The following is a 20994-nucleotide window of genomic DNA, read 5'->3' as shown; positions in this document are numbered from 1 at the left end:
AGGTTGCATTCCCATTCTTAATGAAATCCAGACTTTATGTGATCAAATTTCAATGGCTCCACTCTTTGGCAGTCTCACGACAGCCTCGTAACATTTACATGGGAAATAATGAACTCATGTAGAAAATAGAGAGATGATCTTTCAATGACACTTGGTGCCTCTGTGTTGGATGTTTAACAATCATTCGGACAACTTAGGAGAGATTAAAAGAGGTGTCTAGTATTCCAGTTTCTTACTGCATCACTTGAGATGATATGGAACTACAGAGATCCCCAGTTCATTACTATTCTGTGCTGTTGTTACCTGACCTCATTTTGGGCGTTAATGGCTAAATTAGCTTTACTATCCATAAGCCAGGGAAAAGAAAAGTAATCTAATATCACTTCACTACTCAGTACCCGTACATTTAATTGTGAAACATCAATTGGATACAGTGCTATCTGTCGTGCTGCTCACTCTCTGCCATAAGCCCACTGGTACAAACTTTGAATAAAGCTCTTCCCTATCAAAGTCCTAAAGCCATCTTCTCTAGTTTCTTGGCTATTTCAGGCTGCTTAAATTTTAAGAAGACAAAATTATCTTTGGTCCCCATAATAAACTCTATTGCCCTCGCTACTGACTTCAGCTCTCTCTCTGGTAACTGTCTGAAGCTTCACCATACTGTGCACAACCTTGGTATCATATTTGATCGCAAGATGAGCATCTTACCATACATCCAGATAATCACAAGGATTCCCTATTTCCATCCCATAAGATTGCCAGAGTCTGCCTCTGCTTCAACTCAACTGTTGCTGGAACTCACATCCATCCTCTTATTCCCTCTAAACATGATTATGCTAATACACTCCTGGTCAGTCTCCCATATTTTAATCTCTGTAAACTTAAGATCTTTCCAAATTACGCTGCACACATAATTACTCACACTATTCCTTGATATTTCATTATTGTTTTTCATTGGATTTGGTTAAGCCTGGATTTTCAAATTTGCATCCTAGTATTTCAGTCCTTTCATGGTTTCACCTCTCCCCATCTCTGCAAGTTGTATGAGTCCAACACCTCTGAGACATCAGTGTTCTTCTGATCCTTGTGGACTTTGTCCTAATTAATACTGCTGGCACATTGTGGTATTTGCCACCTCTGCCAGAAAGTGGCATTAGGTAAGGATTGATGGAGATCATTTGCTGTCATCAATCGTCTTTTGGCTATATAGGGCCAAATGGAAGCAAAACCAGTGGCACGGTGGCTCTGTGGTTAGCACTGCTGCCTCACAGCGCCAGGGACCTGGGTTCGATTCCAGCCTCGGGTGACTGTCTGTGTGGAGTTTGCACATTCTCCGTGTGTCTGCATGAGTTTCCTCCAGGTGCTCCGGTTTCCTCCCACAATCCAAAGATGTGCAGGTTAGATGAATTAGATTAGATGCATTAGTCAGAGGGAAATGGGTCTGGGTGGGTTATTCTTCGGAGGGCCGAGGGGCCTGTTTCCACACTAGAGGGAATCTAATCAAAAAAAGCAGAAGGAACCTGAAAAAACCTAAATATCCCACCTACCAACTTCAGCAACACTAATTGCCCTACTTGTGGCAGAGTTAGTAGATCCAATATTGGATTATTTCATCACTTCAGGACCCAGAATACTGGTGAGGAAGGAAGTTATCCTTGATCTTAGTTGACCGCCTAAGAAGAAAGATATTGTGTTTAGGGCCCGTCTAATTATCAGTGAGAAAGGATATAAAACTGGTGAGTCTAAAAAAGTAGAGTGCTGTTCTTGTTTATAAGATGGCTTATTGCATGCTAACAATGGGTATAACTTGCATTACTAGTCTGGCTTAATTACTAAGGATTCTGAGGAACTGTACAGAAAACATCTGTGCCCTGCGCAGAACTGTGTGAAACTCATTGTATTCATCGAAGAGACCATCGGATTGGGCGAAGCTAATGATAGTTAACATTAACTATTTCAGAATTATTACTTTATACATCAATCTTAAGTAATCTAAATTGTTACTGCTTCACCACTGACTGTTGTGCCTTCAGCTGTCTAAGCCCTGAGTTCTCACCCTGAACTGTTCTGCCTCGATGGCTCTCTTACCTAAATTCAAATGATCCTTTAAACTCACCTTGTTCCTTATGTCATCTAACATCTCCTTACGTTTTCCAATGTCACCTTCTGTTTTGTAACATTCCTGTGCAGCATATTGTGAAGTTTTATTACATTAAACATGTTGTTGTTACTTCTTCAGTCAGAATATTGCTCCTTTGAATGCAACAGAGTTTAACACATAGGTCTATGAGAATTATGCTCACAGACTTGTTAGCTTTTTGTTGAGATGTTAAAGCATCTGCTTGTTCAGGTGAATATAAAAGATTGTATGGAGGTTTTCAAAGAGCAGGGAATTCTCCTGGCTAATGTTGCCTAATTACAGTGGAACCCCATTGTTACACAATGTTTAATGCAAATGTCTCACTGGAACAAATGTCTTTCCTAGTCTCATTTGAAGCCCAATATAATTAATAACAGAGCTCAAACTTTTGATTAGATGAAATCCTGGTAACACCTACTTTGCTGCCTCTGAGGAGTTTGCAATAATGAGCTCCGTCTGTATTCTATGTTTTGTTTAAAGTCTACTACAGTTCTCAAAAGGTTAACTTTCCTTATAAAGTTAGATGTAAAGGATAGTTTTTTTTCTTGCTTAATTCTGATCTGAGACTAGTCAGTAATCAGTCAGCAACAGCTGATAAATGCAAAGTAAATGATTCATTCTGAGGTCAAAAAGAAGCACTTAACTAATAAACCAGAAGATGGATTAATATTTTTAGAGTCTAACGATATTTTTCATTGCTAGAAAAGCAAGTAACATTCACAGAGGGGGAGGGGGTAATGGACTGACCTTGTCTTTAGTTAACTTTAGGTCTTTAAAAAATGTGTCTTGAGCAGGGACAGGAAGTCCCCTAGCAGACAGAGTGTCTGCTAGCCCGTAATGTTTGGCACAGTGGAACGCTCTGTTCAATGCCACCGACGAGGAAGAATTCCAAACAAAAAAAGCATGAGACTCCGGAAAAAGGAGGAAGAAAATTGGGATCTGACTCCTACAATCTCACAGAAATGCTCATTTTTATGTTCCAAGAAGTACTTTGAAGTCTTGAAATCAGCTGGGGATTCTCAGTAAGATTTCATTCCAGAACCCTGATGAGTTTAGCATTTTTTTTTGCAATAGTGATTTATACAACAATTCTGCAGAGTAGCAGGCAAAGTATTTGTTGGAAATTTACCAGATTCCTACCTGATGTACTGAGAGCAACAGCACTTGCAAGATAAATCCATTTAAAAAAGCTACATAAGTCAAAACACTATAGACCTTGTTCTTTACATCAACAATAGGTTAAGACACTTCAATCCATTTTTACCTGCAAATTATAATGGAATTTAGCTCAGGGAGACAGTGCACTAACATTTGTCCCGATGTGGAAGATTTGCCGTGATGTGTTATTCGCACTCTATCAATGCTGATGTAAAATAAAACAGCCCAGTTTTTGTGGGATTGTTTCATTGTTCCCGCTTTACAAAATGGACACATTGATGAATCGGAAAGCTCAGAGAATGTGAATTACAGACATGTTACAGAACTGGCAGAGGCGTGCATGGCTCAAGAGTTGTGCTTTCATCCCTTCCATTAATGCACTATGCTTCCTGGGTTTCTGTGGTTTGGCAGGAAGTTCTGGTCAATTTGAGATTCCATTCAACTACCCTTTGTTTTGATTATTTGACCAAATATTAAATGAATTCATGCCACTAGACAAGAGAGATTTTTGTGCAGGTTCAGATCATCAAACGCTGAGTGACAGCCTTTTTAACACAATATTGCGGAGCCACATGAAGATTATGTTCAATCTGCTGTAGTTTAAAATATTTAATTGATGTCATAATATTCTGAAGACTGAGATGTTCACTCCCCCGTTATATCAGTGAGCTATACACACTAGAGCAGAAATTAGCATTGCACCCACTTTCTGGGTATGAAACATTGCATGAAACACTGAATAATTTAGCAGTGGCTTTTGACTCAATTATGCAGAAGTGTTCGACACAGCACTCAATTAGTCAGACCCAAAGGCTCTTGGTTCAGTATTATTCTCAACACCCAGTGCAAGCTGCAATTGTTCCAACTCACCCCCCTCCACTGTTAGTCCACACCTATCTTCTTGGGAATCACTGCAAAGCAAGTACCCTGCAATTAAGCTCTTCCATTGATGAAGCTGCCTGTGGCACTATCACAGGTACCAATAGTTTATATCGAGTGTGGAATTAGATTTCCCTCGCAACCCTTTGGCCTCTATCTTCAGTTCATAAAAGAGGTTTAGAGGAATTTCTCTGGTAGCCATATGCTGTTCAACCCAGATAGACAAAAATGGTAAAACCTGCGATTATATGTACTCGTCCAACTCACCTGGTGTACTTCAAAAAGAGTTCCAATACACCCGCTATGCACACTTCCAAGTATCCCATGCCTCCTTACTGTTCCTTTTTCACTCTGAGAATTGACCTATAAAACCAGGATCTGCTTGGATCTGATCATTGATTGAAGGTTTAGTGTATAAAATAATATAACCCATCTTTTCTTTCTAAATGTGATGACTGAGCTGTTGTATATTTTCAGAATATGACCAGATTTGATTGAATTACACAAAGCTTTACCCAGTCTTTTCCTTATCTGCCAAAGTTGTCCAGGATTCAAGGATTTTCCTTGAGAGGAAGGATAATAACACACTGTCTTCCCACATCTTGTTATGCCCTTTCCCTTCATCTCCTCAACCCTGACCTGCAATACACACACAATCATAGAGATGTACAGCACAGAAATGGAGCCTTTAGTCCAACTCATCCATGGCAACCAGATATCCCAACTCAATCTAGTCCCACCTGCCAGCACCTGGCCCATATCCCTCTAAACCCTTCCTATTCGTATACCCATCCAGATGCCTTTTAAATGTTGCAATTGTACTAGCCTCCACCACATCCTCTGGCAGCTCATTCCATGCGCATACCACCCTCTGCGTGATAAAGTTGCCCCTTGGATCGCTTTTATATCTTACCCCTCTCACCTTAGACCTAAGCCCTCTAGTTTGGGACTCCCCCACCCCAGGGAAGAAACTTTGTCTATTTATCCTATCCATGCTTCTCATGATTTTATAAACTTCTATAAGGTCACCCCTCAGCCTCCGATGCTCCAGGGAAAACAGCCCCAGCCTATTCAACTTCTCCCTATAGCTCAAATCCTCCAACCTGGCAACACCCTTGTAAATCTTTTCTGAACCCTTTCAAGTTTCACAACATCCTTCCAATAGAATTAAGGCCAGAATTGCACACAATATTCCAAAAATGGCCTAACCAATGTCCTGTACAGCCGCAACATGACCTCTCACCTCCTGTACTCAATACTCTGACCAATAAAGGAAAGCATACCAAATGTCTTCTTCACTATCCTATCTACCCGTGACTCTACTTTCAAGGAGCTATGAACCTGCACTCCAAGGTTTCTTTGTTCAGCAACACTCCCTCGGACCTTACCATTAAGCCTATAAATCCTGCTAAGATTTGCTTTCCCAAAATGCACCATCTCGCATTTATCTAAATTAAACTCAATCTGACACTTCGCAGCCCATTGGCCCATTGATCAAGATCCCATTGTAATCTAAGATAACTTTCTTCGCTGTCCACTACACCTCCTGTTACACGCGCACACAAAAGCTTTTGCATTAAGATTGGGAATATCTGTTCAGCTTTCTCTTGTTCCTTCCCTTCAGCCATCAACTCAAGTCTCCTCTTTACTAATCCCGAAGCCACGTTTATTCTCATTTCTCTCCTTTTCCCCCTCTTAAGCATTAGCTGTGGTTCATTTGGCAATACTCTTGACTCTTGTGGGCGGCACGGTGGCACAGTGGTTAGCACTGCTGCCTCACAGCGCCAGAGACCTGGGTTCAATTCCCACCTCAGGCGACTGACTGTGTGGAGTTTGCACATTCTCCCCGTGTCTGCGTGGGTTTCATCCAGGTGCTCCGGTTTCCTCCCACAGTCCAAAGATGTGCAGGTCAGGTGAATTGGCCATGCTAAATTGCCCGTAGTGTTAGGTAAGGGGTAGATGTAGGGGTATGGGTGGGTTGCGCTTCGGCGGGGCGGTGTGGACTTGTTGGGCCGAAGGGCCTGTTTCCACACTGTAAGTAATCTAATCTAATTAATCATTGTAGTTTCAAGTCCCACTCCAAAATTGTGAATGCACAAATAAAGGCTGACACCCCAGTACAGTGGAGGGAATGCTGCACTGTCAGAGGTGCCATCTGTTAGATGAATATTAAACCAGGGCCCTGTCTGATTGCTCGGGTCAACATAAAAGATCCCATGGCACTATTTTGAAGATAAGCAGGTGAATTGATGTCATGCTTTGGCAAATATCAGACCACCAATTAACAAAATGGAAACAGATTGTCTGGTCATTGTCACACTGCTTTGTGTAATTTTGCTGAGAATACATTTTGGTGTATTCCTTACATTAAAACAGTAACTATGTAACTGTTTGAGATTGTGGCATAATAAGACTCATACAAAACATGATGTTGTAACTGAAGCCAGGATGCTAGACTGATGCTTTCTCTCTTCCTGATGCCAGGACTCTGGCATCAGTTAAAGAGAAGGCATCAGTCCAGAATGAGAATATGTTCTTAGACGGGTGTTTCCAAAAGTTTTTCTCATCTTATTTCAAGACTTGAAAATTGTTGTGAGCCGTCAATGATTTCTGAGACTGAGATGGGCGAGAGAGCAGGGCAGTTAGGAGAAAACTGTAGAAGTGGAGTTGAGGCTAGAACTGTAGACATAGAGCTTTATAGGATGAATTAATTAGACATTATATAATAGGTTTAGGGTTAATAAAAATTAAGCATTGGAATGGGTCAATCCAACTTACACTGTAAGCAGAAATCAGGGCTCAAAATTGTCTGGAACTGCAATGAAACAGCGTAGATTTTTCTGGCATGGTCAGATGGGTAGGCACCAAGATGGTGTTATCACACTTCTGAAAGCCCACCAAAACACTAAAAGAATGAGAATCAATGTCCTCCAATATACTAGGTTGCACAACAGAATCATGGCTGTCTGCAAACAGTATCGCAGGTGCATGATTATCCGTCATGGGGAACTGTCAGTTCTCAGAACTTGTTGTCAGAACAGTTGTCAGAACTTCATCAGCTCTCAAAAACAAAGGAAAGGACCTGCAATTGGAAAACTGCAAATTAAAATCAAACAAATAGCTCTAACTTTTGGAAAGGATTAAAAAGGAGTTACTTTCTACTGATACTTTAAGACTTTATAATCCAGGTTTATTCACTATGGTGATTGTGGCATTTTCCCAGATGACCACTCTTTGTGGTATTTTTATCTCCACCAGTAAACTGTATGTGGCATTAGGTAAGGGCTAGGAGAAAGTAAGGACTGCAGATGTTGGAGATCAGAGTCGAGAGGGTGGTGTTGGATAGGCACGGCAGGTCTGGCAGCATCTGAAGCGCAGGAGAATCGACGTTTCGGGCATAAGCCTTTCATCATAATTGTAGGTAAGGGCTGTTTGACACAGTCTGCTGCCACCAACCCTCCCTTATTTTTGTTCTTTGTTAGGTCTGCCTAGTGATTACTGGCATATGGTGTACTACTGGAGGTTATCCATAATAGAGGCACAGTGTTTAGATAACAAGAAGGTGTATTGGATGATAGAAATAAATATAACTACATGGGTCTGATATATTTACTAGGTCTTAAGCAGCTGATACCTCTGCTTCCTCTGAAAGCTCGAGTTGAACTCCTTGTCTCCACCCACAGACTGTGTGTGATATCAGAAGAATTGATGGAGCCAATGTAAAGTAAAAAATAACCCCTTCAGAACCATTATCCTTTACAACAGTGGTCACATATGCATCACGCATAGGACTAGGAGGAATCCCTATTCAACAGCAAGTTGATGGAATACGGAAAATGGTTGATTTTTTGTCAACAGCTTTGACAGAGACTGAACAAATGCAAGCAACCATAGGAAGGGAAGTGTTAGCAGTTACATGGAGATGGGAAGTTTGCAGACTACCTCTTGTGACTGAAATTTCAGATTGAGATGAACCACAAACTTTGGGTAACATTGTTGGGTTTGAAAATCTCAAAAACCACCTTTATTTATTCAAAACTTCAAAGTCATTGGATGCAAAATGTTAACTCTGCTTTTGCTCCACAGAGGCTCTGCAGACCTGCTGAGCTTTCCCAGCAATTTCTGTTTTTGGTTCTGATTTCCAGCATTCACAGTTCTTTGGGCTTTTTTGAAATAAATGCATTTTCCCCACATTCCTTTGAAATTTAAGCCATACTAGAAATATTAAAAATGAAGTATCCTCATAACCCAGTAGACCTCAATTTGTGAATGGAGACTTCAGGATGTTCATTTGAGGCAAGCATTAGCCATGTAACAAGTTCTTCATACCATCCTCTGCTGAACGAAAAGGCAAAAATAGCAGCTCAGGCTATGAAGTCACTGATAAGAATCAAAATGGAGAATTAGTTTTACTATAAAGACAAATGTTTAAAATTTATTTTTAGTTTAGCCTGTGCACTGAAATGGGAAAAGTGTTGTTTTAAAAAACTAAGGTTTATGGAAGGGATTGCTGCACTCTTAAAAGCAAGCAACAGCACTTATTGTAAAGGCTACTTATAAAGTTGAAAAAAAATCTGGTGCTGGAAAAGCACAACAGATCAGGCAGCATCCGAAGAGCAGAGAGTCAACTTTTCGGGCATCAGCCCTTGCTGATGGAGAGCTGATGCCTAAAACGTCAACTTTCCTGTTCCTCAGATGCTGCCTGACCTGCTGCACTTTTCCAGTGGCACACGATTTGACTCTGATCTCCAGCATCTGCCATCCTCACTTTCTTCTACTAATAGTGTTGTTTATTCAACCAGTGGGAAAAGTTTAGTTACAGATGAATCGGTACCAGAGCTTGTGTACATACTCAAGTCCACTCAACCCTCAATCCTATCTTGCTAACTTATTTTGTCTCCAGGACCTCCTATTTAAAATTCTCACCAAGTTCAAGCTATTCATGGTCTCACATGTATCCATAATCTCCTCAGCCCTGCAAATGACTCCATCACTCCCAACCCCATCAGGAACACTTCATTCCTCTAATTCTGGACTCTTCTACGTTCCTCATTGCCAACCGTGGCTGGTTGTGCTTACAACTGTCTGATCTGGAATTCTATCCCTACACTCAACCATCTTTCCACCACCCCCTCCTCCTTTAAATCTTTCATTTTATTCAGTCAACTCTTCAACTTGCCCCTGCTTTGGCTTGGCATCCACCTTTGGTTGTTCATATCACTGTGAAGCATCTTGGAGCCTTTACCTACACCAATGATACGAAATAAGTGAAAGTCATAGTATCTGCAACTGGTCATTTTTGTTCTTAACTTCTGAGTTAACTGATTTAAGGTAAGAGGGATATAAAAGTCCTTTGGCCTCCCAATATGAAGTGATAGTTTAGGATTTTATTCCTGATAGTTTGAAAGATGCACTAAAAATGACTACTAAGAGATGTAATGGACTGTTGCTACTTTTGGTAGAACCATACATCAGAAAAAATTCAACAATTCAGCAGACCAAGGGCAGTGAGAATAGAAACTTGAAGTATCAGAAAGAGTGTTTGCTGCATTCCTTGTGCTAAGTACTGGTATTGGGAGGTGAGCAAGAAAGTGTGCAGTCAGACTAAAAGTATCAAAGAGGAGGCCTGGATCCATGAGAGTCAGAGGTGGGTGGAGAGAGAGTTGGGATGTGTTGGGTTTCTGAAACTTGTTGAAAATAACCAGAGGGGGTATAGCAGTTCGAGATTCTAACTAGAGGGGATTCTTATTACAGGGAAAGTTGAGTGCAGTAAATAAAGGCTTCAGTCTCCAGTCTGATCATGCAACACTACTGTGGGATGGTGGAAAGAGGTCAACAGGGAAGGCATAGCTTATTCACACTTGCATTCAAAATATAATTTTTTGTTTAGAAATGTAGAAGTATACCTTTGGAAATATATTTAAAAAAGACAATGCAGCAAGAGAATTGAGAGAAAGAGTGCAGAGACCACAGTGCCAGATGGTGGTTATAGTTTGCAATTACATTGTGCCATGCAATTGTTTACATAGGAAAGTTGCCATGAATAGTGTGTACATACCATCTTAACATTGCCATTGTTGATGTAGAAGAGGCACCAGAAATTCTGATAGCAGGAAATGTGCACATATGCAAACATTTTCATAAATAGATGCATATATTTATCCTCAGAAACCTGCCAGGAGTTGTGGGAAAATAGGTTGTCCCATTGTGGTGTATCCATCTAATCCCAGCTGTGAGTTTGACTTTATAGATCCCAAACTTCAATTTAACCCCCACCCCCATCCATCCCCCTCGCCAAGAAGTCTAAACCAAATCAAAAGTCAGAATGAACCCAGATGCTCATCCCTACTGTTAAGTGGTTGATTACTAGGCTCTAATAAAAATTAAACCATATCATATATTTTATAAGATGGTTTAATTTTTATAAGTGCAGCCTTTATTGTGGTTATATTGTATCATCTGTTTCTATTTACATTTGATTATAGGCATGTTTTCTATCCCGTCCCAAGTGTTTTCATATGAGGATGTCAGTTCTGATATTTTAGTTTCAATGCATGTTCCAAATAAGAGAATAATAGTATTGTGTGCCAAAGGGGGTTACTGTATTCCTAGCTTGAATCTACTACCTGATTAATTTGAAACACATGAGATGACCAAACTTTTTTTCATTTTTACAACTTCTGTTATCCATCACGATGTTCACTGTTTCCGCAGTAACTTCCTACTTATGCTGCAAAACGTTGGCAACAAAACAACCTGCCTCTGTGTCTGTTTTTTAACTGGTTAATCGTCGTAAGCATTTCTGCTTTATGAGCTTTACCTGGACTCTTCAACACACAAACTTACAAAAACAACTCTCTCAATGTAAAGAAGAAATGTTAAACAGTTCATTTTAGGGTCAGAAAACTGTGCTGCTTAAATATCACAAAAATTGAATCTGAAATTTATGGATTCATTTCTGCTGTGATTTGTGTTATTCCTGAAGCATATTTTGCAAGAGAAAATCAAGCTGTTTTTAATGCTACATCTGATGAAAAGTAAAACCCTTATTAATAGTGGATAACTTGACAAGGATACAATGTAGTTTTTCCATCTAAGTACAGTCCTGTACAATTTCTGATTGGTACTGTTACCTATATTCATTTACCAGTCTCCACACGGACCAAAGTGCACTTTTTTCTTGTTGTGTAAAAGATTAAAAAACCTAGAAATCAACTCCAAAACGAAAGCAGGCTAAAATTTTGATGTGGGTTCTTTCTCTAAACATTTATCTTTGATAAAACTGAACTGCAACTGGTGAATAAGTTCATTGCAATTCATGATTTTTGATAATGAAAGTATCCATTTGTTTCAATGATTATATGCCAATCAAAAACTAGTACATAATACAAATACCATTTGAAAACCCTTTATGAACCCAGGCACTTCTGTGAAGCAGTCAGTTGAGGCATATAGAAATACTTATTCATTTTTCATAATTGAATTGATGAAGAACTAAGCGCAGTAATTAATAATACAATACTTTTCAAAACCCACCTGCTCCCAAGTAATAATAAGTCACTGCTTGAAACCCTGTTCTCACAAAAAGAGGTACCCAATCTTATTTTTTTTTTGGCACTGGTGCCAAACAGATTAGTTGCCAATATCTGACAGTCTCTTAACATCACAACAGTCAGAGTCCTTTCTAGTGTCTTCTTTTTTACAGTAGAACTCAAATAGTAACAAAATAACAAGTGCCACAGGGGAAAAAATGCAAATTCAAATTTGGACTTGAATTTTGCATTTGTAATCATATTAACCAAATTCAAGAAACAGAAATTTTAACTTATGTTTTTGTTACAGTGAGGCAATGAGATATGTACTGAATGGAAACAGCATCTTATTGAAGTTGAAGCATAGAGTTCAATCTACTAATTGCACCTTTAAACAGGGTTCAGTCAATTGTCCACCTTTCAGTAAGTTTGTCACACACAAAAAATGCACTGAGCATAATATACCTCACTCATTTAGGATATTATATTTCCAGCTCAGTTAAAAAAGCCAGTTTTTCTGATTGAGAATCAGTCACAATTAGTGACAGGCTGCTTCCAACAAAATAATGTCCTGTACAATGTGAACACATGGCTCTGTTGGCAGACATGTTGCTGGAGGAAGTCTGTTGGTTTGAAATTGTAGCCAAATTATGAACCAGGAAAGATTTTACTTTTTATATGGAATACAACTGCATTTGATTTTTCAGGGACATGGACCATTGGATAGGTGAGGTTTGCTTTGAGCCTGGAATATTCCATATGTCACAAATGACAGAAAATTAATTTCAGCAATAACACATTTACTACTTGAAAAAAATTACTTTATTTTGAGAGTTAAGACTGCAGAAGACCTTTGTTGCATGTCTGCACTATGAAATATTGTTAAAATGTCCCTTTTAGTTATTGAAGTCTTAGTATTTCAAAAGTAAGCAAAGAGATAAAATCTCTTGATAACGTTACTACTATTAATTAGCTTTAGCTAACCTAAGAACAGTGGAAGATTCATCAGATTCAAACTGCCCAGTGTAAAAAAATGAAAATTCCTGGGTGTTTTGTTGACTCTGACAAAAACGTAAAGACAATACCGCCTATAAATTAAGGTCAACATGAAACTGAGAAATTCTTTTTCTAAAACTTTCATCATCAAGTGAAATCCCCAAGACAGGTGCTTTCTAAGACTGGACAAAAATTATTTTGTGCTTTGCTGTGACTGGCTTGGATAAAATTAATAGTCACTTGGACATATGTAAAATCATTTAAGAACAGCTGGCATGAATTTTTTTAAAGACAAATCATATTGAAAAAAACTTGTTTCAGTTTATAGACAAGATAGTAAAGAGGGTTGATGGGGGTAGTGTGGATGATATGGTGCAGGTCAGTAATGATCCATTTTGGTTGCAAAGTTGAAACCATTGAAATAAAAAGGAGAGTCACATGATAGGCACAAAGCTGACTGTCGTCATCAGAGGACACTCCATTCAAAAGTCATGTCTACTTAAGGCCACGGGTTTCTGCTCTTGGCATTAATGTGACTGTTGGGCACATGGGGAAGTACATCCCATGAGATAACAGGATCCAGAGAAAGTATTTACTTATTTTTGTTGCATTTTCTGCCATTGCTCTGCCTCCTTATTAAAATATTTTGCTTCAGAACATGATGCAGCTTGATGGGCAAGATGTTGGACTCTGGATATTTAATGGAAAATGCTTCAATTCATTGATGTCAATAATGAATGGAGAGCTTCAAGGAGAACTTTAGAGAATTTTTGCAGATTTTTCCTGTCCTCTAAACCATGGGCCATTTGCAAGTTGAGAAAACAAGTAATGGTAGGAAAGGTGGTCTCTGGCTACCCAGACAAAGTGTCTGTCTATCACAATTGATTTTGCAGCAGTTTTGCTGGAATGTTTCTGAAACTGACTTCAAAAAGGCCAGGAATGTTTTTTGAATCCAAAGGACATGGTGAATGCATCTTCGGTGGAATCATGGAGCAATTGAAGGAGGTTTCTTGGGCATCAAGATCTTTGGAGCACAATCCACTAAGCCTTACAGTGTAATGAGTCAAAAGCCCTGGCCAGGCTAATGACTGCCTGATGATTACTGGTGCTGGCCTTGACATTTTCCCTGGATTTAATTGGCAACAATGGCTAAGTTGCAGATTCGCTAAAGGTCTAAAGCTACAATATGTTTCTTTGAGGATATCCCCAGCCAGAGACAGCAAGTATTTCAGGACAATGTATGTTCACACTTTCCCTGCAAATGGAGAAGAAGAAAATAAATCATTGACTCCTGCAGCATGGCTTATTTCTTTTCTTGAAGATGGTTACTATTATTACATTCCTGAAGCCAGTGGAGAGTTATTTTTCATCTCAGATCTGTAGGATTGGTGCTTGGAGTCTGATGTGAGCATAGTTTCACCAGCTCGGAAGCCCACAGCTTGGGCCACTGGGTTTGTTGTTTTACCTATCGTTTGACTGCTTGTTGTAGCTCTCACATTGATGGTGCTTTACCCTTGAGTTCTACCCCAGCATACTGGGGGATAGTCTGGAGAGTATCAGCTTTCACAGTGGATTCACAGTTGGGGAGTTGTTGAACATGTTCTTTCCAGCATTGACAGATGGCATTGTCATCTTTCAGGAAAGAGCCACCCATCCTGTGAATCAAAGGGATTTTGTCTATTTGACCTTGTCTAAACATATCTCTGATAGCTTCTGCATGGGCTACATATATTTTATTTGGAAGTATTAACCAGAAAGAGAAGTCTGGATTTTTTTTTGACAACTCAAAGGAACTGTGACACTGTATGGTCATTTAATGGTTACATGAAAGCACATAACTTTACTGGAAGCTGGATTTTGAAACTTTTGGAACACATTGGCATGAGGTATCTGTGGAAATAAAAGGTAGCTGCCCAGCAATAGCTTGTGGATTGTTTTAAGTACGGTTTGTCACAGCCCAAAGAGGAGAGAGAAAACAGTTGGGAGTCAGCCTTTCAAGTCAGCCAGCAAGTGAAATCATTTTCTCTCTCTCTCTCTCTCTCTAATAACAAAGACTTTGCAAAAAGAAACAAAAAACTCTTCATTCAAGCCAAGATCTAAGTCCAAAGAACCAGCTACCAAATTTGGGAGAGCACAGTTGACAACACAATTGCCAAAAACCAAAAAGAAATCCATGAGAAAGTCACCTCATTCTATCCCTTTTTGATTGAACTTTGTCCCACGGAGTTGATATCTTTTTGCCTATATTTTCAATCAATGATATTCTTAGAAAAGTTTGTTTTGTCTGTCTTATTCATCCTATTTGTGAATGTGTGTGTATATATTTAGATTTAAAGGGAGGTATTGTTTAAGTTTGCATATTAGTAATTAGTAACCTGTCTTTGCCAGTGTTAGAGGTTAGGTTTGTTAGAATAAATACATTTTGATTACTTTTTCATTGACGAATCCTGGAGCGTGTTTCTTTTGTCATAGATAGTAGTTGCAACTATGTTAGAGATGGGTCATATTTCACACTTGTGATGACTTGTAGAATAGTGGAGATTGATTCCATGTGCACTATTCCTGCCAAGGTCATGACACTTCTCATGTCATGATGGTAAACACATTGTTGGATCTCCAAAACATTCTCTTCCCACCACGTCATTCATTTTCCAAAGTTGACTTTCTGCATCAGCTGTTGGAATGCTATCATTTTGACTTGCAATCTTGGGATATTCTGTAATGCAATGAAGTCTGGTTGCTTTTATTCCAGAAGATCACACATTCCAGTATCACTTTTGTTGAACTATTGGTGATAATATTCAAACCCAAATGGTCTGAACACAGTTTTCTTTGTTTGACCAAATAGGTAGCAAGCATGCAGGTTTCTCAGCTAGTAGAAAGTAGACTAGCCTATTTTAAAGACTGAGATTTCCTTGTGTCTTCCAGATTGAGTTGTGTAGAGGATATTCTGAAAAGAACTGGAACAAATGCTGCTGCCCAAAGACAATTCTGGTCCAACATAAGTGTCAAATGACCTTCACACAGTGTGTTGTTTCTTGGCTAGGCACTCCCAGGTTCACAACCCTTTCCCTATTTCCAATTCTCCATTGTCACAGGACAAATAGACATCAGTAGAAGTCTGTGTGTGACTTTGTTTAATGTGTGAATGTTAGAACAACATCACTAGTCACATGATCCTCATGGATTAGCATTAGCAGGACTTTGATTGACATTTCAAACCATAATGACAGGAACCATCTTAATGCTGCAGATGTCTTCTGCCTTCACAGTGGTTGAGCCGCGAAGTTTTCTTTGAACCATACTTTTACTGGCTCCTCCCCCGAACTTGTCATCATGGATGGCCATATTGGAACCAAAGAGCTCCCAGTGAATTGCTCAAGGGATCGTTGGAATTGAAAGGTTTCTCCACCACATCAAGATAAATCTCTTTGATGTAATTGGTTGTTCAACTACTAGCCAAAACGTTGTCGGATCAAAGTAACATAAGGAACCCACCATTTCCAGCTCCTTCTATACTCAATACCATCACTGTTCTGTGTTGTGTGTTTTTGGCTACAAAAATATATTTCCCAAACATTACCAGCTGTTTGACAATGTAACAGGAAACAGAGAATAAAGATTGTTTTCTGGACAGTGGGAAGGTGTGTTCTCTAAAGCTTGGTACTGGAAACACTGCTTATCATTGCACAGTATAAATTAGGGTTAATGAATATACAGGAGAGACTCGGGGGCATGCACTTATGGAATTGGGACCTTGCAATGATGTGATAGGATTGGGTTGGTAGTTGGCAGCTATGGGCATAGATGCCCAATTCAAAACTCTTGTATCTAGTGTAAATAAAGAAGTTGAGCAAATGCCTTGGTGGCTGGTCTGAGCTTCTCTGATCAAATAGTCCCATACAAGAACAGTAGATAGCAGTGGTTTGGCTTGGTGTGAACATGGTACAGTTTCAATATTCGTAGGTGGAAGATTAGTGAATCATGAAGAGACTGATGACAAAGTTAAAGGTCCTGGAGACTATATAGTAGGAATAACAGACACATGGCAGCTAACAACACAGAAAAATGTGAAGAGATATCTTCTGAGAAGAAGTATTGAGGGAGTCAATGTAAAATAAGAATTTTAATTTTTAAGGTGCAATAACAGAGAAACCTGTGGATAAATGTGCAGCAAATTGTTAAAAATACTTAAAAGGTTCTGGGCTTCTGGTACAAGGAAAGAGTGGAAAACCAAGGAAATTACTTTGCAACTTTATAAAATACCAGTCTGACCTCAACTGGACTATAGCATCCAACCCTGGGCACTGCACATTAGGATGGATGTGAATAATTTAGAGCAGGTATGGGTTTACAAAGATTTTTTAAGGGATAATGGATTCAGCTACGAGGATAAACTGTGATGAAGCTGTGGTTATTTTCCTAAGAGAACAGAAGGTTGAGAACAGAATTGATAGAGGTTCTCAGAATTAGGAGGGGTCTAAACAATGTAAATAGTGAGAAATTGTTCCCATTGGTAGAAGAGGAGAGAGCCCAAGGATACAGATTTAAACTGACAAATGAACCAGAGGTAAGTGGGTGGTGGGGAATATAGCTAAACTGCTCTTGCAGAGGGGTAGCATGTGCTTGGTAGGCTGAAAGGCCTCTTCCTTGCTGTAATCATTTTATTTATTTCTTTTTTTAATTTGTGAATTTGTTTTTGATGTTATCCTCAATTTAGAAAGCTTTAGTTTAGCACTATTTTAAAATCTCTAACTCTTTCACCTTGACTGGAACAAATGTATTTTGAACACTTCGGAGCTAAATTAAGATGTAGTACCTCCCAGGTAATAGTCTCTGGATTGTTACCTGAGCCAAGGGTAAATTGGCATCAAATAAATAAAATCAAGGAGTTAAATGTGTGACTTAAAGGTAGGTATGAGTACAATGACTATCAGTTCATGGGGCCCTGGCACCAGTACTGGGGCAGGAGGGCTTCACTTGAACTGCGCTGGGACCAGTGTCCTGGACTATTGAATAACGTAGGCTGTGGAGAGGGATTTAAACTAACTGGAGGACTGGAGCAGTATTCAGGAGAGGGGAAATGTAGGCTTACAAAGCAAAGAATATTATGGTGTTATAGGGCAACTATTTTTACCAGAGTGGGGCAGGAAGGGACAAAGTGTACAAGCATAAAAATAAAAGCACAAAAAGGAACAAAGGGAGAAAAGGTCAAATGAATGACTCTTTATTTCAATCCACGTAGCGTTCAAAACAAAATAAATGAATTAACAGCACAAATAGAGGGCAATGGGTTTGATCTTAAAGCCAATTTTAGAGACCTGGTTACAAGGAGATCGAAACTGGGAACTAAATATTCTGGGATATGTGACCTCTTGAAAAGACAGGAAGGAAAGGGTGGGGTAGCTTTGTTAGTGGGAGATACAATAAGTACAACAGCAAGACCTAAATAGCCCCTAGTCTGAGTATCCTTCTTGATTGAACCTGACTATACCTCAGCCTGACTGCCACACTATCAATCTCACCTACTTGCTACAGTACCCATCTGTCACTCTATGAAGTGCAAACCCATCAATCTGCCATTTCACCCACTTACACACCCAACCACTTACATGACTACTCTATACATTCACTCATTCATTCAATATTCATTCATTAATGTCAACATTGGGCTTTTGAACTTACCATATGGCAGATGGTACTATAAAAGAAGGACATGATTTGTCTTCTCCCAGTTCTATCACAATTCAATGAATGCTGCACTCCCATATTGTCAGAGAAGCCAGGTTTGGAAGACCCAGCAAAAAACATGAAGCAGAGTCAACTCCGAGGAAATTTCAATCAAAGTGGCAACCCAACGTTCAAAAATAGTGCCATTGAAGCTAATCCCCCAAACAATCAGTGAGCTCGGGGCGTGTATTGTCAAACTCCATAACCCTAACTTTCTTGATAAAATTTGCTGAGTAAATGGCAGTTAACAGTCAATCGGCCATAATTGGGTCACTAACTGAGTGTTAATTATTGTGCTCAACAGTTGATTGGTCAGTTGCATCCAGCTTGTTTCTCAAAGGCAAATGAGATGAATATATAATAATATTTGGAGCTGTGAGAGCAGTGCGGGAGAGTATGTTGAACAGGACAGCATCGGAAATATTGTGAGCCTGCAAAGAAGAAGAATTTTAACCAAGGGCCGACAGAATATAAATAAATATAACTATGGCAATCAGAGTAACTAAAATCAACAAAATAAGGGATACCAAATAACATGAATGGCATGGATATGACATTTAAGAAAAGTAGAATCTCATATACATAAATGATAAATTGGAAGTAAAGGGACACTGATATAAACAAGTTATTAGGATAGTCAAGAGAAATCCAGAGGTTTTTCCACAATTAAGGTTAAAACTTCTGTCCATAGTTGCCCATTTTCTTCTCTCTCTGTTCTTCAACAAAGGTTTAAATGACTTCTCAGTCTGACAGCACAACTAATATTTTAAAGAGTACTATGTATAACCTCTGCAAACTCCTCTGACTTCTTTCAAAACTCCAGACCAACACTAAAATTGTCAGTGACTTATCCACCTTACCATCTGTTTATTTTCATTTGAACTTTTCCTTTTCTATAGTTAGTTCTAATAATAACAAAAATTTACATTTATACAACACCTTCCAATACATGTAAAACAGCCCAAGGAAATTACCATTTTATAGGTGGAATCAAACAAAAACTCAGCTGAGCGAGGGATGTATGAGGACAAGAGACTGAAGGTTAGACCAAACAAGTGCTCAGGAAGGTGTCAGGGTGGCTCGGTGGTTAGCACTGTTGCCTCACCGTGCCAGGGACCTGAGTTCAATTCCACCTTCAGATGACTCTATGTGTGGAATTTTCACATTCTCCCTACCACAACATGGGTTCTCTCTGAGTGCACTGGCTCCCCCAGCCCAAGTTTAGGCAGATTGGCCATAGGAAGTACAGGGGTGGGATTGGTGTGGACTCAGTGGACCAAATGGTCTGCTTCTACACTGTAGGGATTCTATGGGTGGAGAGGCTGTGAACTGTGCAGGAGCAGCTAACCTGACTCATTTTGATGTAGCCCACTAATGAATTTACATTGGTTCTCTTCACCCACCCCAACATTCCAGGCCTTGTCAAGAAATAGGCTGCGTTCATCATAGCCAGCCAATTTTCACCTATTAAGGGTCCCAATTGACAACTTTTCTTCCTCCTTGGCTCACTACTATCCGTCCTTCTGTCTGTCTGCCTAACTGCTGTCCTCACTCTCTGGGCTCCATCTCCATCTCTCATATACTCTTTTCACCACCAACACTCCACCTCCACAGCCCCCACCCATCCCCCAACCACCACCATCACAGGGCAACATCACCCTCATTATTACTTAAGCTCAGTTTGTTTATATGTACTCTCCTATTTTACCACCCACCAGATAGAGATGAGAGGCTGGGAATTCCTGACATGAAAGTCAGAGTGCGTAATTTGCAACTGTAGCTCAACACTTGTTCCTCTGGACCTACACCTCAGACACTGAATACCAGTGTCTCAGGGTACATGGGAGCCACATGCACTCCACTTTCTTGGACACTGGCATCTGACATGCGCCAGTCTCTGCATCATCGTGGCACATCTCTGTTCCACTTAAAGTACAAGTTTGCACTTTAGTACTGCATGCTGGAGTTCACTGGCAGCTATCATTGGAATGCTGCTGTTGAGAGGCTTTCTACACAAGGACAGGCAGCCAGCTCATGAATTGGACCAGGCTGCATCTCAGGGCAGCTCACTGCATTTCTTAGCAATCTCTCACTTTTTGCTGCATGGATTCTCCCAGCATCTCTGCCTTGTTGTGCCTTGCAGATTGAGCCAGTAGTTAGGAAGGCAGCTGCAATGATGGCATTTATTTTGGGAGGACTTGAATATAAAAGCAAGGGTGTACTGCTGAGGTTCAATCAGGCTCTGGTTAGACCACACTTGGAGAATTGCGTGCAAGTTTGAGCCCCATATCTCAGGAAAGATGAACTGGCCCTGGAATGTGTTCAGAGGAGATTCACAAGAATAGTCCCAGGAATGAAAAGCTTAACATATCAGGAATGTTTGAGGACTCTGGGTCTGTACTCGATGGAGTTTAGAAGGATGAGGAGGGATCTCGTTGAAACCTACAGAATACTGAATGACCTGGACAGAGTAGATGTTGGGAAAATGTTTCCATTGGTAGGAGAGACTAGGATCTGAGAGTAAAGGGAAGACCTTTTAGAATGGAGATAAGGAGAAAC

The sequence above is a fragment of the Chiloscyllium punctatum genome, chromosome 37 (assembly GCF_047496795.1).
Source record: "Chiloscyllium punctatum isolate Juve2018m chromosome 37, sChiPun1.3, whole genome shotgun sequence".
NCBI classification, from domain to species: domain Eukaryota; kingdom Metazoa; phylum Chordata; class Chondrichthyes; order Orectolobiformes; family Hemiscylliidae; genus Chiloscyllium; species Chiloscyllium punctatum.
The sequence above is the reverse complement of the archived record's forward strand: the minus strand, read 5'-3'. Positions refer to the sequence as shown.